The following is a 17150-nucleotide window of genomic DNA, read 5'->3' on the forward strand; positions in this document are numbered from 1 at the left end:
ACTCTGAGGACATCTCCACTGCACAAAATCATGACTCACATTTATGAGCTGATATGGAAGCTTCGCTGCGCTCATAAACACACCATCCGAACCAATCTCCCCCATAAAAGACTGCTATCACACAGTTAATGTCTATTGGAGGGTTTTGTTGGAGGGTACAGAACAAGAGTATGCAGGATGAACTGTCCTCGTGGGTCTGAGGGAACTTTTGAACTAAGAAGAAACAACACATTTTCTGTGAAGTTAACAGGTCTATTCCAGAGGCTGCACTCAGTCTTGTATAATACAACAAGATGAAAAGCAAAATAATTCACTTAAATGAATGTTCTTTGTTTTTAGTTAAGTTCAGTGCAATACAACTCTGACATTTGTTAATTTTGTGTATGAAAGACTATCTGTGTTTGTCAGCGTGTTGAGTTGGCACAGACCCTTGCAAATCCTGCTGGGTCCTCTTGGATCTTGCATCCAAAACACTTGTTTACAAGCAAAAAGATATGAAGATACACAGAACAATAGCAAGTACAATATGTGACATCGCATGACCAAATATGAAGCTCTGTCTTTTTTCCAACTCTCTCTCATACATAAATGACATTCAATTTCTGCTCAGTTTCAAAACGATATATATGACCAGCCCCAAAACGACATATATAACAGTTCAAATGGTCAAAGTTTTAAACCAAGCGGCCATCTCCGAGGTTCAGAAATGAAGCCAGTGCAGCGTGCCAAAAACTGCAGTCAATCGAATGGCCACTTGAGGCTGGCTCTGAAACAGAGTAAATCCCCATAGACCCCCATGTTAACATGCCCAACTTCACAGCAGAAATAAACTTGTTTACAACCTGGTATAAAAAAAAAAAGTTGTGGTCTCTATAGCTAATTATACTCTTCTTGACAAATGTATATTTTTTTTAGTACAACCCTAGTTTACATTTCATTAAGGGCCAAAGTCATGCTTTTCTGGAGGCGGGGAAGCTTGAGTGATAGGCTGTCTGTGCGGGGTTGATAAAGTTTGTGAGTAATGCTCCATCCCTGTCATCAAATTATGGTAACCTTTAGCACTAAAAGTTGAAATGTTGACCTCAAACCTTAACAACAGCCAGCCCATTTTCATTTCAAACGGATAAAGTGTCACTTTGTCAGGGCTTTTGGCATAAGTGCAGGACGCCAAAAGGCACTTTTCACGTTTCATGCATGAAACGCCGCTGGACAGCGTCAGCATAGAACACGACCGGACAGAATTAGTCGGGTGTTATTAAACACCAGCGGATGGCCAGATGGCACCTGCAGTGTGTGCATGAAACACGGGTTGATTTTCAGTGAGAGTGGGCTGCTTTTATCCTTTGATTTAGACAGGGAAATTCTAAATTTAAAATAAAATCAGGACCAATTGGGTATGTAGTAAGAAATATTAATTATTGAGCAGAAAGGTGTGTTTAAAAACATTTTATTAAATATTACAGACTCTGGTCACAACAATTTTTTTTTCTTATCCAAACTAGAGTCACCTTTTTTAGTGTTAACCACAGACTGTATGAACAATGTGGTGATGATGACCGCTATAATAGAGGACAGACATTAAGACTCGTGTCGATATTATATTTTCTGTGTGAACTACACAAGTGTGACAGAAAGGCGAGGTCATATCATGAATGATTCATCATGCCCTTACTTTTATTCCTGACAGTCACTGATGACCTTTTCAAGTGTTGGCAAGTGATAGACCAGAAGGAAAATGGAGACAGGAAAGGTTAATTAATGGTGGTTGGTAAGTTCCACACATTTTTGACACACCACTTCCACATCCAATTCATTATGATATCATGACTCAGTGGAAAAATCCACAAAGCCCGTCAGATCAGTGAAAGAATTTCCTGATGTTTTTAGCCCTTAACTGCAGATAATTGCTTCACTCTCTGGCATCATATGATTTTAAAGGTCAGTCCTTTTAACATGTTTAAAAAGCTTTACCATTGCTGTTAGAAATGGCCTGTCATTATATTGATTTAAATGAAGCTACACTGTACTGAAGTAGAAATTACCCTCATGTGGTTCGAGGAAGCTGTAGCGACTACGTGAACAGTGAGACAATTGTGCTTTGCCATCTGTGGCCTCATGACACATGAACCTCAGCATAATCTACAGCATTTTACAGGCTTCAAAAAGATGCAATTGAATGATACAGCTGGCAGGAACAGGACTTTGAGGGGTTTTAGACTGTTAAGAAAACCATCATGCATGTTGTCATTGACAATTTTAGACACTGAAGTCTGTTTACAGGTATTGGGGAGCACTACTGCCTATGTGAAAACAAAGTTGCATTAAACCTTTTAGAGCAACAGAGGAGGTTGTGCAAAATCTTATGAATTACCTTAACTGCTCATATACATAGGCTACATGTATCTGAACTACATCATATAACTGAAACATACAAATGATTTTCTTTATGTTGTAATAATGCCTATAATAAAAAATACAACTACTGCATTATTACCAGTACTAGTAGAAGCTCATGCCCTTTAAAAGATAAAATATGAGACCAAGGCATACTTCCTCCATCAAAGTCACCATTAATCTCCAGAACTAAATGTATTATTATCTACTTTCTAGTTCTATTCATTAAATTTGAACAATTAGGCCAAAATGTGAAATGTGTAAACTCATGTTAACTTGAGGCTGCATTTGCAATTTGTTACTTCCACCATCCAGATATCTACAGAATGCTGTGTTCGTGAAATCTATGAAGACTTTGTCATATTTATGCATAAGGTAAACCAATTTGTGGATGACATGACAGGATGTGTGACATCCTCCACCACCGCATATACATAAATTGACACATTTGGTTTAATAAGCAGTTCGAGGTACTGCAATGCTGTTAGCAGCCCCATCCCCATTGTCACTCTTGCTGCGTGTGATTCATCAAATCAAATTCAGGCTTTTGCTCTTGACCAGCTCAATATTATTCTGTCCTGCTTAATCAGATTTACCTGAGTCATAATTGTCACTAATCTCTAAAGAAACAACCGTCTCAGGGATCCTTGTTATCTTTTGTTTGGACTGTAAATGGGTGAAATACAATATTTGGACACACATCCCCTGCTCCCTGTAAGCTCGGTGGTGTTGTCAGCAGCTTTGATGTGGGACAAATTCATGTTTGAGGGAGAGTTTATCACTCAGAAGCCAGCTCTGAGGAGATCAGAGGCATGTTTTTGCAGAATCAGGAAGCTAATCTGGCTCAGAGCATACAGGGTAGCTGGCCTACCTTCTTAGCGAATGTAGAGCCGTGCTCAAACTTGACGCCAGTGTTTGCTAACGCAGAGGATTAGCCTCTTCTGTTTGCTTGCACTCTGGCAGTTGCTGATGTGTTATTTCAGCATTACTGGGCCTAAACATATCCTTCATTTTGGCTCAACTCCCAGATGAGATTCAAGCTTCTAAAGGTGTTTTATGATAGGAAGATTAAATGTGGTTCAGTGTGCCTCAGTGAAAAAGATGACCCCCCTGTGTGATTGACACTTAGACAACCACTTCACACTGAAGGGATAACAGACTGGATTCTCTCCCTGCCAGACATTTAAAGTGGATAAATTAGCTTTCATTATAAAAAAGGACATGATTATGTTGATTACAGTGGAAGCACACAGAGAGCTGTATGCGTTTCATCCCCTCATGAGTCATCCATGTCTGACAGAGACATTACTTTTCATTTAATAATAAGACCGTACAGATGTCCACATGCTGGTGCTTACAATGCAGCTCCTTTAATTAAGCTTTAGTGCTTCACCTTGAATTGGGCAAGGTGAGTCTGCATCCCTGTTGCAACATAATCGTAAACAAAAGGATGAAGGGAGGAGCCACATTTGATCTGTTCTATAGCCATCATGGCAATCTCAGATCGGCTAATATTTATGGAGATCTGGTGTAGCAGACAGATATCTTGGCCAAGATTTTCTTTTCCATGCATCAGTCATGTCGGCTAATCGTCACCAGATGAGAGAGCTGATGGGTTGTAAGACTGCATTTCGGCCGGTGTATTCTGTTTAATACTACTTGAACTACAAATGGAAACCAAAATGCTTACAATACCAAAATCTTGACAAATGCCCTCCAGCCTTGCCTATACATTTTGCAAATGAGAGATTGTAGTCAATTAAAGTAGCTTTATTGTAAGCACCAGCATCAACATCTGTACAGTCTTATTATTAAATGAAAACTAATGTCTTCATCAGACATGGGTTACTAATGACGGGATGAAATGCATAGAGGTCTCCATGTGCTTCCAATGTAATCAACATAATCAAGTGGGAGAGTGCCATGATACTTGTCTGCCATCCTTCATCCTCTTCAGCAAGCGGCCTTGAAGCAGCAGGGCTCCTGGTACTGGGCTCTGCCTGTGCTAATAGAACTAAGGTTACTGTGATGTAAATTTTGCTCCATCTCACACAGTTTCTGTCCTCCACTGGACCCTATGGGCACAGTCAGTGGAGCCCGATGAGTGAATGTCCCTGTTGCGACCCAGCCCATAGACTGTATAAATAATGGATGCAGTGATCATGACGTCACCTACTGGTTTTTGGACTCCCATTTTGAAGCCTCAAGTTTGGCAATACGGTCGTCACCATCTTGGGTTTTTGAAACCAGAAGTAACCATATTTGGGTGAGAGGCTAGAGTTATGGAGGAGCGAGGGGTGGATCTGACTGGGAGGCCTGAGAGGCGCTATTGGCAGACAACCTGTCACTCAAAGCAGCCCGCCCTAATGAGTTACTTAAAGCATTCATAAAATGTGAACTGTTGAGTTATATAAAAATTCACCCCTGTATAGTTGTCATGAAAGAGGAAATTAGCTATAGAGCCCAAAAACAGTTTTTGCACAAGGCTGTGAACATATTTATTCCTCCTCGTTTTTTCACGTTTGCATAGTTTTGGAGTGCCTGGATTTCCCTCTCGCCTTATCATATTTATTCTGCTGTTAAGTTGGGCATTTTAACATGGAGGGCAATTAGGATTGGCTGGCTTCTGAACCCAACCTCAAGTGGTTAATTTTTCAGCCCTGAGAGGTTTCCACTTGCTTCATTAATTCGCCCACTGAAATTTGCATAAATGTACAAGGCTGGAACTTGCCAACCTGAGTAGATGTGGATCCCATAGTAAATAATGCAGCACACCTTACCTACACCCTTTTCAGCAAGTGCTGTAAGAACAGCAAGGCCTCTCGATAGTGGGCTCTATTTCTGCTAATAGAACAAAGGTTACAATATCCTAACAGTCATTTTATCTCACACAGGCTCCACCCCCTACTTGACTCTATGGGTGTGACGGGTGGAGACCCCATGAATGAACACCCTGTGTGACATAACATCGACTAAGCCACACTGATCAGTAGCCAAATCTCTGCAACTGAAGAGAACAGAATGGCAGACAACGTTATGATACTGCCTCATATACTTTGGGTTCTGCAAGTAATCGGGTAGGCATTTCGTGATTGGCCAGCTATGTGTATGGAAATTTCATTGGGTTGATTAGATGAGAGTATGGTGCACAGACTACAGTAGAGTCTGGAGTCTGTGTTAGATCGAGCAATACCTTTACTTCCTAACTCAGCTTAACTTCAACACCTTTACAATGCAACAATAACACTATATACTGCAATAAACGATAGAGAGGTAATACTCATCCTCTGACTATGTTAAAATCTCATTTAAAGAGATATAGCATGTTGATGCTTTTGACATAACCATACAAACTAAATAGGTTTCTGCTGTTCAGTTCAGTGGCAGCAACACAAATACACTTCTAACAGGTGAAGACTTAGACCAGAGAAGGAAGGAAACACATTTTTTTCACCATGTATTGTTAAGGCTGATGGACTGAAGTGTTTGTTCTTGTTAACCAGCGGGGTGCCATCCCTCCTTATGCTCCCTCAAATTGTTCCCTGGTATTACATTTTGAGTGTGCACAGCCCTCTCAAGTCTCCTGGATGCAGTTACATCACTTACCAAAACAAGATGGTCAAAATGGTCTACACCCTGGTTTCCTGAACAAACCCATGGTCTTAAGCAGCAGGCCTGAAATGCCGTAAATCAAATCTGGAAGCTTTCTACCTCTCATGGTACAAGTGTATATTGAATTACAAGTGTGCTCTGTCTGCTGAATATGCTAGTCTATTTTGCACACACAATAAGTATTGCATGGAAGAGAGATCTCCATCTGTTGCTCTATATGACATTTTTTCTATATTTTTCCTCCATTATACGTTTCCGGGGGGATTGTATCCTTATCTGAATCAAGGGTCTATGTATAGAGACTGTAAAAAGATTGTGAAGCCCCTTGAGGCAAATCTGTGATATTGGGCTATATAAATAAGATTGACTTGGCTACAATTATCAAACGCTTGGCAGCCTTACAGCTGTTCTCATCTCCCCGGCTGGTCAGCTTACGCCCATCCATCTCTAAATTGACTGTATTTAGACACATAGGACTGGCCTCGCTGGTGATGGTATTCATGGACAGTGTGTATTAGCCCTCTAACCTCCCCTTGGCACTCACCCACTGTGATTTAGTGGAGCTGAGAACCATGAATTTCAGTCAGGCCTTTGAGGAGAAGCGTAAGTGATTTATGCTTTTGTTTACAGGGTACTGCAGGGACCTTAATCTAGCAGTGATGAGAAGAGGTGTCCACAGCAAACATACATGAGTGAGAGACCTGCACATGTTTCGGTTGTGTTTGAGGAAAGGACGATGGGATTAGAAAGAGGAAAGAAATGGGAAATATCTAAGAGCATATGTGGACTCGGCTCTGTGTGGTAAAACAGAAAGGTGCTGTGTTAAGCAGAGGGAAGCTATGGACCAATTGGAAGCTACAGTACTTTTAATCCAACTCGTTCTCCAACCCATGTGACCACAAAGGTTGTTTGCTCCTACCCTCTAATACGACTCACAGGAACATTTTCCAAATTAGCACCCGTTCCAGGCAGGGGATCAACACGTCCTCATACCAAGCAGATAGTATGGTCAAGTAGTCATATATGGCCATTGACAGACACATTTTTAAAAACATGGTTAACATTTTAGGTTTAGGCAACAAAACTACTTGGTTAGGTTTATTAAGGTTTATTTGAAATTTGTGCTACATGACCAGAGGACAAATAAGAGAAAAAGGGCTGTGGAATTGGATTTTGCTCAAGAGGTAACAAACCACCCTGGTGGGTGATGTAATGAGTGCTTATCCACTTTGTCACAGGAGACAATAAGGTGGCCAGCTGGTAACAAACAATCCCAAATTACAGTTAAATGGTAAGCTGAGATATGTCTCTAAAAAAATTTGAGCAAGAAATACGCAATGCAATGACAGAATCTTGGTTCGTGTTTCATCTGCATTGCTTAGTTTTACGGTCAGGTCTCAGTTTTTTCAGTCTTTGTTTCCACAATACAGAAAACAGTATGGCATCCAGTTCCTGTTTACAAATTCTCATATTACAGCCAAACAAGGCACTAAAATACCGTTTGTTTCTGAAGACATGTTAGGCAATAATGCAAGAAATAAATACAACAGATTAATGGTTTATATTTGATTAGCAATGCTTAGTTTTACAGTTTGATTTTAGTTTGACGGAGAGAGAGGGTGGGTTTCTCTCTCAATCCCCTTCCATACTTTGTGTCTGTGGTGATGGGCATACAAAGCTGTGGAAATACAATCTGTAGTTCAAGCAACAACCCTAGAGCCAGCAAAATTCAGCCGGGAGTTCATGTGCACAAGCTGCTTATATTGTTTATGATACAAGGGGGGCTGAAAATTTGAAAAGTATCCCTTAAAAATACATTATGTAGTTAAAGGTTGTTTGACAAGGGACACAAACAGCGATCTTCTAGTTTGAAGTCCTGTGTTTTCTTGACCCTTCCATAAATACCAACATCCTATCTAAGCCAACTTTCTCGCTTTTTACTGCTTCACCTAACTTCATCCTTTGCTCCCGTGATGATTACTATGGTTACTAGAGGTCACTGCCTAACATTAAGAGTAAATATGGGTCATACTAAGCTTCCTGTACAAACCGCCTTTGTGGTCGTATTTTGTGGGAGACAGACAATCCCTGCAGGATTTGTATCTCCATCCTAAATGAACCAGTGAAAATAGACTTCTTGACAGTTTAAAGCCATCATCATAACTTTGCTAATCTTGCCATTCATCAGTGAAAGCACCTCATAAAATGTGTGATTCTAAATATCATCCAACAAAGGATTGCTTCATACAGAGTGCTGGTCACATCATTAGCTTCCACTGATGCCCCTTTTAAAGGCATTACCCTTCATAAATGATAGCCCTGTCCATTAGTGAAAGTGCATAAAATGAGCTGTTTGACTGTTGGTGAAAATGGCCTCTATCAGTCCTCCCACACCTCCATGACCCTGCGACTGAGGATCATTCCCCAGATGGGAGAGGGTGTTAAGGAAGTGTCATCCATTATCTTTCCATTATAGGTCACCAACACACAAAAATACCATACAAATATGTTCCCGCTGATTTTAAGTGTTACGTAATGTTGGAGATGGTGTTGGAGATAAGAGGGTTTTCCACCTGAGGGATGGGGTAGTGGAGAGTGAATGACGCAAACAGGTGTAAGGTTTAAAAAACCCGTACGCATATGACAAGGAATGCTTCCATGCAACCACTCTAACCACACATACACACACTTATTTGTAAGTATTCGTGGAATATTGCTAGATACAATGTTGTTTGAGGAGACTCATATTGTGGAAAGAGAGTTGCAGTGTTTCCACTTGTAATTCCGACATCAAAGAATGGAGCTTCACATCCTTCACTGGATGAGATTTATTGTACCAACTTGACGAATGCCAAAAGTATATGTACTTTTTATATTAACAATAACTTCAAAAATCAAAGCATGTCTGAAAATAAATCTAGCGGCTGACTTTTACATTTTTTCTTCTGACAGCTACAGCAGCATGCAGCGGGGCTGCTGCTGTCAGAGCACAGTTTGTTCTGAATGTAGCTCCAATCTAGGTGATAGTCAAAATCAATAAAAGTTTGCGAAGAGAGATTGCTAAAGGCTGGCCGGTCAAATCAGTCACCTTAAATTACTAAGGCAATACAAGAGATGGCTGCAGGGCTGTCTTAGGAAATGCCATAAAGTAAAAACATATCATGTCAGACAGAGAAACATAAAGAGGAGTACAGAGGGAAACAAAGACAGGAAAGCTCATTAGGTAAGAGGTTACTGACTCTTATTCCTTTTCCTTTGGGAAACGACATACAGAAGTTGACAATTGTGGATGTTGTTTGTGAGGCAACACAGAACATAATGTACCGGATAAACAGAACTCTAAAGGTTCTCTGTTAAGGACTGATTTTCTTCTGTTCTGTTCAATTATGCATCTTTAAAGCAGCTATAACTGGTATTTTATATTATTAATGGATCATATCACTATGTGAATAGTCAGCTGACAGTTTATAGCTGACTTTAATGTTCTGATTGAGTTTCAGTGCTCTCATTGTGTCAACACAAGCAGGTAGCTTTTGACAGACAGCTAAAATGGTGACTAGTTGGTGAACATGGTGACACATTAAGCTTCTAAGCAACCACATAATTTGACTCAGGAGTTGGCACCAAAAACATAATAAGATATTATTGGACTGACATTAATCAGGTGGCCAAAAACACGACTGTTTGCTTGGGAATTCCCCATGTCCACTAAAATGGTGGTAAGAATGCCAGTGCTGTGTTGACAGCTTGTTTACTTTGGAACTGAGGGGCCAAAAAAAAAAAACCAATCAGTGCAGCTGTAAAGTTCCAGTGTTGAGGATTTAGGGGGATATATTGACAGAATGGAATATTATATAAAAAAAAAAATATATATATATATATATATATTGGTGTTTCTTTTTTCCTGAAAACAAGTATTGTGACTATTTCTTCTGTGGGTAATGCCACTTGCAGTAAAACTTCCTAAATTTCTGGATTTTAAGTTAACAGAGAAAAAAAAAAAGCACACATCTTCTAATGTGTGCTCTGTTTTTTTCTCTGTTATCTAGCAGGCAATCTCCAACATGCCCAACAACGTCGGAGAAACACTGATTTGTAATGTGTAACTGCTTTATTCAGTGATTTTAGTGGTTTTAATTACCTGGTCCTTCTTTTGGGGGAGAAGAAGAGACCGTTGCAGATTATTCGGTTTATGGTAAAAACCTTCTGAATAATAAACTGATGGAACTGTAGCCAGTTTCAACTGGTTGCAATCTGTAATCTTTATTACTAGATGCCACTAAATCCCCCTAAATCATACACAATGGACTTTTGAAGACATTAAAAATCATTAGAAAACTGAAAGCTTGATGCTCCTTTTCCAGGAACACTTTCATTGTTTCTTTTGATTTCTCGTAACTTCATTTACTTTCACCTCTCCTCCATGGAACACAGCCTTTTGTGCTCGGCTGTCTTCCTTTAAACAAGGAACAGTTGTGTTTACATTTAAGAGGAAGGAGAGAAGGGAAGCTCATACCAAAGTTCAGGTAAAAACCACATTCAAAGTTTGCAGCACTGCTTCCTGTCTCCACACCAAAACACGTCTGCTACAATATATTCCTGTTTCTTAAGTATATTGTCTTTCAGCAGCTACTTTTCCTTAAACTTCTCTTGTTGATTGCCCTTCAGAGAAAATTGGAGAGAAGTTGGACCAACGACAACTTTAAAATTGCACTTATATAAAGCTGTAAAGTGTGCCATGCTGAGGCAGTCAATTTAGAACAAACCGGTTATATTACTTTGGTGTCAGGGGAGTAGCTCCGTGGCCATTTGGGCCAAAACAAACTCATGAGAAATGTCATTTTAATCCATTTGAGAATGGCCTCTCATAAGGCTTCAGGGCTTGATAAAAGTTTGCCAACAAAAGTTGTGAGAGAAGCTTATCTCCCATTTTTAGCTCTAGTGCTTGAAGCTAAACAACACATTAAAAAATGTCAGTTTCACTTACAGTTTTTACCAGTTGGGGGAAGTAATATTATTGTGATTATATTTCTGCTGTTTTGTTGTAATTAAGTCTTGTGATGTCCTAATCTCCTTACTGTCCTCTCCTGCACTGTAAAATCTGACAAGTTGATTTTACTTAAAAAAAGGAGAGAAAAATTTTTAAGCAAATATAACTATTAATCTTAATTTATGTTTAATTTATATCTAATTCTTCAGTTAGATAAAAAATTAAGCTATATTTATTTAATTTTGTTATTTTTTTGCAATTTAAAAATGCAGTTTAACTCAATCTGTCTAAGTTTTAACAACTTTGGTAAACCAAGTACATTGTGTCATATATCTGTGTTCTTCCGCTTGCATATTTATCAGTCATATTTGTATATTCTTACACATGTTAAGCAAACAGAACATGCAGGTCTCTTTACTTCATCATCGGCAAAATCCTCTGTGATGATCAAGTTAAGTCAGACTAGTTTGGTTTAATGAAGCTGCTAACTCAAAAGTAAGGTGATTTCATTTGTCACTTTGAAGTTGCAACAACTTTACATAATTAAATAAAAACAGCTAAATTTCAAGTTAAGTTACACGCAGATATAAAGTAACATGTCATGATTAATGGTTATATTTACTTTCCTTTTTTTAAGGCAACTGATTTCCACAATAATTACAAGTAAGATCAGATTGTCAGATTTTACAGTGTGGATTTTAGCAAGACTGCTGTCATGCGGCTACTGTTCAGTGGCTTTGTGTTTATATTATCATGCACTTCAAACATCAACAGCATCATAATAAAATCTGCTTTTATCAGTTAGGTTTTAGTTTTAACCACAGCTAATTACAAAAGCAATTTTCCTCTTACCTCTCGCCTTTTCTCTGTGCGATGGCTGCTGAATGATTTCTAATTTGCAATGCACACATCTCTGCTGCAGTGTTTGTTATCTCAGTCCCACTATAACTCCTTCACCACTTAGCCAACATCTGCAGCCTCTTACATCAATGATGCAGACTGCTGAATCACTTCCTTTTAAAAACTATTGTCTCTGGAATAACTGGACTTCCTGTGGTAAGTATAATAATAAATGCAGTGGTGTCAAACACAGTGCTCCCCCCCCCCACACACACTTTACATCTAATGAAGGTCTGTAGCTTGTTGTTTTCCTCTCAGTCAGCTTTATCATGAATGTGAAATAGCAGCTTTTATTAGATTTTTTTTTTTGTAATTTCTAGCAAACTTTATCAAATTTAGATCAAGCAAGTTCATTCTGTCTTCTTATTTTTGATTATTTATTTATCATTACTATTTACTGATCGATTATTTATCATCTCCTACATTTTTTGTCTGATAAAAAAGAAACAGAATCGATAATCCAAAAATTGTGCCTAGCCCCAGTTGCTCACAAGATGAATCTGAGGGGTTGCAAAAGAAAACACAACCGGGATAGGAAAGGAGAAAATAAAGTAATTATTTTAACATTTATAAATATACTAACATCAAATGTTTCTCTGATCTTTGCTTCTTTTCGACATTGCTTTGTTTTACGGAGTCACAAGCCAAAAACATGAGGAACCCCTGCTGAAATAGACCTACTTAAAGCCTCTGATTTGCCTAATTACAACAAGCCTTACTTCCACACAGTGCATTCATTTATAAAAGATGAAGTTACAGTGTAAACAACAAGGTGAGCAGTGCAGTTGCCCTCACAACATTAAAACAGTCACTCTGCCACAATTAGCTGAAATGCTATCTGTGTGCACATGCCACACTCGCACATTTAAGGTTAAAATCAATGTAAAAGCATTCGGACAAAGAGAGAAACACTGCATAGAATGACAATATCACCTGTAGAGCTGCAGCTAGTTGGGGACTTGAGGGTGGTCGCCATCCTGCTTGTTAGTAAAATAAGCAATTTACCCCCTCATTTCTCTCTAACCACCCGACAGGCCAAACTGATCTCACTTGGCATCAGGTACCAACAAACTGAGCCAAACTATAGCGAAGGTACGAGATCCAGGCAGCAGCATCTTTTAACACTCTGAGTGACTACAGTAGTGTGAAGGATGAAACTACATTTCTAGTGTTTGTTATTTTGAAAAGACGTAATGCCTGTAACAAGCCTAAATCGACATGCTGTCCCTGAGCATACAAATTTATATTTTGACATGTAGGGCTATTGAACAAGTGTTGGTATTTGATGACTTGGGATTGAGTATGTGGTCTGGGTCCACACTCAGATGAATCCTATCCAGGCCTGGGCCTTATATATCTGGTAAAATATTAAGAATTATTAAATTTTGACTGTTGCAGTGTTCTCTGGCATTGGTTTAGGCCCAGGAAACTCACAGACCAGTTACACGCCTTGTAAATCATCTCAAGTAATGCTACTCACCCAGTCAAATCTGTGCACTCTGAAAAGTATTCCGATTCGAGTGAGTGAGATCAACACACAGGGAAGAGACGAGACGAGTGACAACAGGCTGAGAAATAAATGAGTCAAAGAAAAGTAGATTCACATAGTGTGCTGTGACGACCCTGACGACTCTGTGCTGTTGATTCACCTGTTAGTGTGCTCTCTTGCAGACAGGGGCTCGTTAAGGCAGTTGGGAACACCTGAGAGTGTTCAGGTTAATTAAGCTTGTGTGCGGCTGGTAGCGCTCTCTCTGGCTCAGCCTCCACTCTGCTGCTGCATCTCACTGCCCCTCTGTGGTGTGATTATATTTCCGTAGCTCTTGTTTGGTTTTATGCACCTTCACAACATCCACACACATTTTACTCTTGTGCACCACACACACTACTGACACCACTGACTTCCACACTACACACTGTAAACATTAAGGTCATCTTCTGTTCATTCTGTCTGATTTGGTCCAATTTGGTTTAAATTGATTAAATAAATATGTTTTATTTAACTTTGCCATGGCATGTCTCCAATTTGGTGTTGCCATTTGAGCCAGGTCAAAATAGCAGTCCAAGAAGAGAAAAGTTGACAGCAAAAACAGAGATTTTAATCAAGAATGGACTCCAGATGGTCAGAATGTGCAACAGCTTCTTAACACAGGCCATATGACTGCTGAACTCTTTGTAACATGCAAAACATAACATATTTTACCCTTTTTAAAAGTATTTATCAAGTATTTTAACTTTTTAAATCAGGCATTTCATTGCACTTCAAAGTATTGCATTGTTGCACTCTTTTTAAATGCTGCTCAGTGTCTTTTAACTGTCTGTTTTTTTATCTATTATTTTGTTTTGCACACTGGTCCAGACAAACGATATTTTGCCCCACTGTATGTGTTCCTACAGATATGGATGGAATGACAATTCATAATAAACTTGAATTTGACTCGCACAGGCAGTTCAAAAAGAAAAGCATATTAATAATAATGAAATAATGAAGAACAGTGTTTAACTAAACCGCTAAAAAACAGAGATTTGAAATTATTTGTATAGCAAATCAATATTCATTTTAAGAGCAGGTTACAGTTTCCTCACTAGTTCCAGATTTTAACTATTCCTTTGAGACCAAAGCATTAATGTAGCTTATATTTGCAGCAAAAGTTGAATTTCGAAGAGGACTGTCATGATCCAAAACAGTTGAACCATCAAGTCATTCCAGCAGGGCACTCAGTAGGCTATGTTAAAAGCAAGGCTCTTCAAATCCATTTTGTATGGAAACCCTGTATTATTTATTAATCCTCATCCACCAGAGGGCTCATCACCTCATGGACCTTGTTAGAGTGGTCGTCACTGAGGTTATCTGCACTGTACTGAGCCCCCGTTACTCTGGGTTCTCCTGTATGTGACAGTTGGCCTGTCTAGCAGTGACACATGAAACAAAAGCTGAAAAAGAGCTGTTTAACTTATTTATACTTCTCAGAGTAGCATGAGTGAGTGCCTCACCAGACTTCCTCTCTTGCTCCTGTGTAGAGACTAAGAGGTAACTGATGGTGTCGTGTCAACCCTAACTATAGAGGGAGGCGCTGCATCCTCCATGATAGTTGCATCCTTGATTCCAGCCAATCCTGGCTGTCAGAAGCTCCTGACAATATCCTCCTCCCAATATTACGCCACTTCTTGCTCCTCGGAGAACAATGGTTATTAAAACATCTTTAATTAAAGAGTTTAATGGCCTCTTTCTAGGTCTCTCTAGTTAAATATTAAGATCTTTTTGACTCAGTATAACATATCAGATTGTGTGAGGTATTCATTTTTATTCATTGTTGATGTTTTCATTGAGAATTTACCATTGGTAAATTGCTACATGGGAGAGATTAAAAAAAACTAAAACTATTACTGACTAAATCAAAAATAGGAGTTTATTCGTTGGCCCGTTTTCTTATAACTTGAACAAAACTTTGACACACTGTCTATGTATTTGTAGGAACATAAGTGTGCTTTACAGTACGGGCTGAGATAAGGCTACTGATCACTCACCATTGTAATTTCCTCTCAGGGCTGAAAGGTTTTTGTGATTTTCCATTAGACCTGCAACCAGACCAAAAAGCTTGAGCACAATTGACTTTGACCACAATGTGCTGCTGTTACTGTATGGCTGGGAATGTAATGAGGTTTTAATGGGCTTCTGTCAATAACAGTTTGCCACAATTTGCTGTACTCTGTGTTTATGAAGATAGTTACACTAATGCTCTAAAGCAGCTGCTCTCAACTTTCAGGAACAGCAAGCACAGATCGACTCTGCATGATGCAGCATTTTTTCAGTGTGTAATAGTTTGGCATGCGCAAAGACTGATTCGATTGAGAACTTGGCAAGACATATAGTGACATCTTTACACACCCCAAAAGTTTGTTTGTTTGTTTGTTAGTTGTTGTTAGTTTGTTTTTATTCTATTTTTTTCCGGGAGGGGAGATGGATTATGATGGATGGATTTGATTTCTGTGTAGGGTCTGTGATTTATTTTGATTTTGTTTCTTTTGAGATGTGAGGGAAGATTTGGCCTATTCACCAAAAAAAGGGGAAAAAAGCAGTGGAAGGACTGTAATGGCACTGTAGCGACACTTTCTACCTTTATAGACCATTTCACAGGAATTCTATTGCTAGGCTACAGCTTGGGTCAGTGTTTGCTTCTTGTCTGCTGATGTAATTTACAGACCTAAAAAAAAGTCCAATAGGAAATATCAACGCATTCTTATCCAAACTCATTAATACTGCTGTTTGGCAAGTGGACTTTCACATCTAAATGTGGTGCACCAGGTATCCTCATGTGTCTGCTGTCGACATCCTGGGACACAGCGTTAATTTATGTCTATTCCATGCATTATGTCTTTTCAAGATACACTTCCATTTTCACAGAAAAAGTATAGTTTCTGCTTGTATTTATGTTTATTTCATTGTGCAACAACAGCACATGGTTAGGTTAGAAAAAAACATCATGGTTTGGCTCAACATTCATACGGGAAGCAAACAGCAGGCCCCTAGGTGAAAGTCTGGGGTTTGTTGGACCCATCCACATCACCCTCTGCCTGCCCTCAGGGACTTAGCAGGTCCTTATATTATATTATGCATTTAAAACTGACATTGCCCAGGGATATCATAACGCTGCAAGTGCCATTTTGCTTTCTGCCATGGCTGCATTAAGAGACATGGATACAGACTGCTGCTTCAGCATCATTGATCCCATGGAGACTTGCGGCCACCAAGCACGACCAAGCAAAACAGAGCGGCCAATTCTGCCTTCTTCTTCTTATTTCCTTTTTAGCACTCTGCTTGCTTCAAGTGGTTCACATGATATAATCATGCAGCTCTTTTAGACTTTCCAAATGTTATCAGACTGAATGGATTGACTCTTGATAATGATACGAGTCATTTTGCGAGGGTTGTGACACTAAAGAAAAAAGGAATCCACTGATTTATAGATGTCTCTTTCTCAATGGGAAAAAGCTTTTTTGGGCCCAGTGGCATCACTTGATGGACCCCAGAAACTGCAATACTGCTTTATGGCCACTATGAAAATTGGCATCACTTGATTAAATGTTACACTTCTTGGGGGTCTGTTTAACATGGTCTGTATAGTTGTGACATTACAAAATGTGTGTATTTCTATTTAAGCATTTTCATACTTTTACAATATTACTAATATTAATACCACTCATACCAGCTTTTAATTTAAAAAGATGTGTAAATCTGACTTCTTACAATATGGGA

General features: G+C 39.1%; 1 protein-coding gene across 1 annotated transcript in view; it reads right to left on the reverse strand.

Annotated features, from left to right (window-relative positions):
• Positions 1-11866, reverse strand: part of LOC148189916 (uncharacterized) — a 28781-nt gene extending 16915 nt beyond the window's left edge. The window contains exon 1 of the mRNA XM_088075585.1: positions 11849-11866. The gene's annotated coding sequence lies outside the window, so the exon portion shown is untranslated. The remainder of the gene's footprint in view (positions 1-11848) is intronic.
• Positions 11867-17150: the final 5284 nt, after the last annotated feature.

This window comes from Plectropomus leopardus, chromosome 3, assembly GCF_026936395.1.
Source record: "Plectropomus leopardus strain MGB_pleo_1.0 chromosome 3, ASM2693639v1, whole genome shotgun sequence".
NCBI lineage: Eukaryota > Metazoa > Chordata > Actinopteri > Perciformes > Serranidae > Plectropomus > Plectropomus leopardus.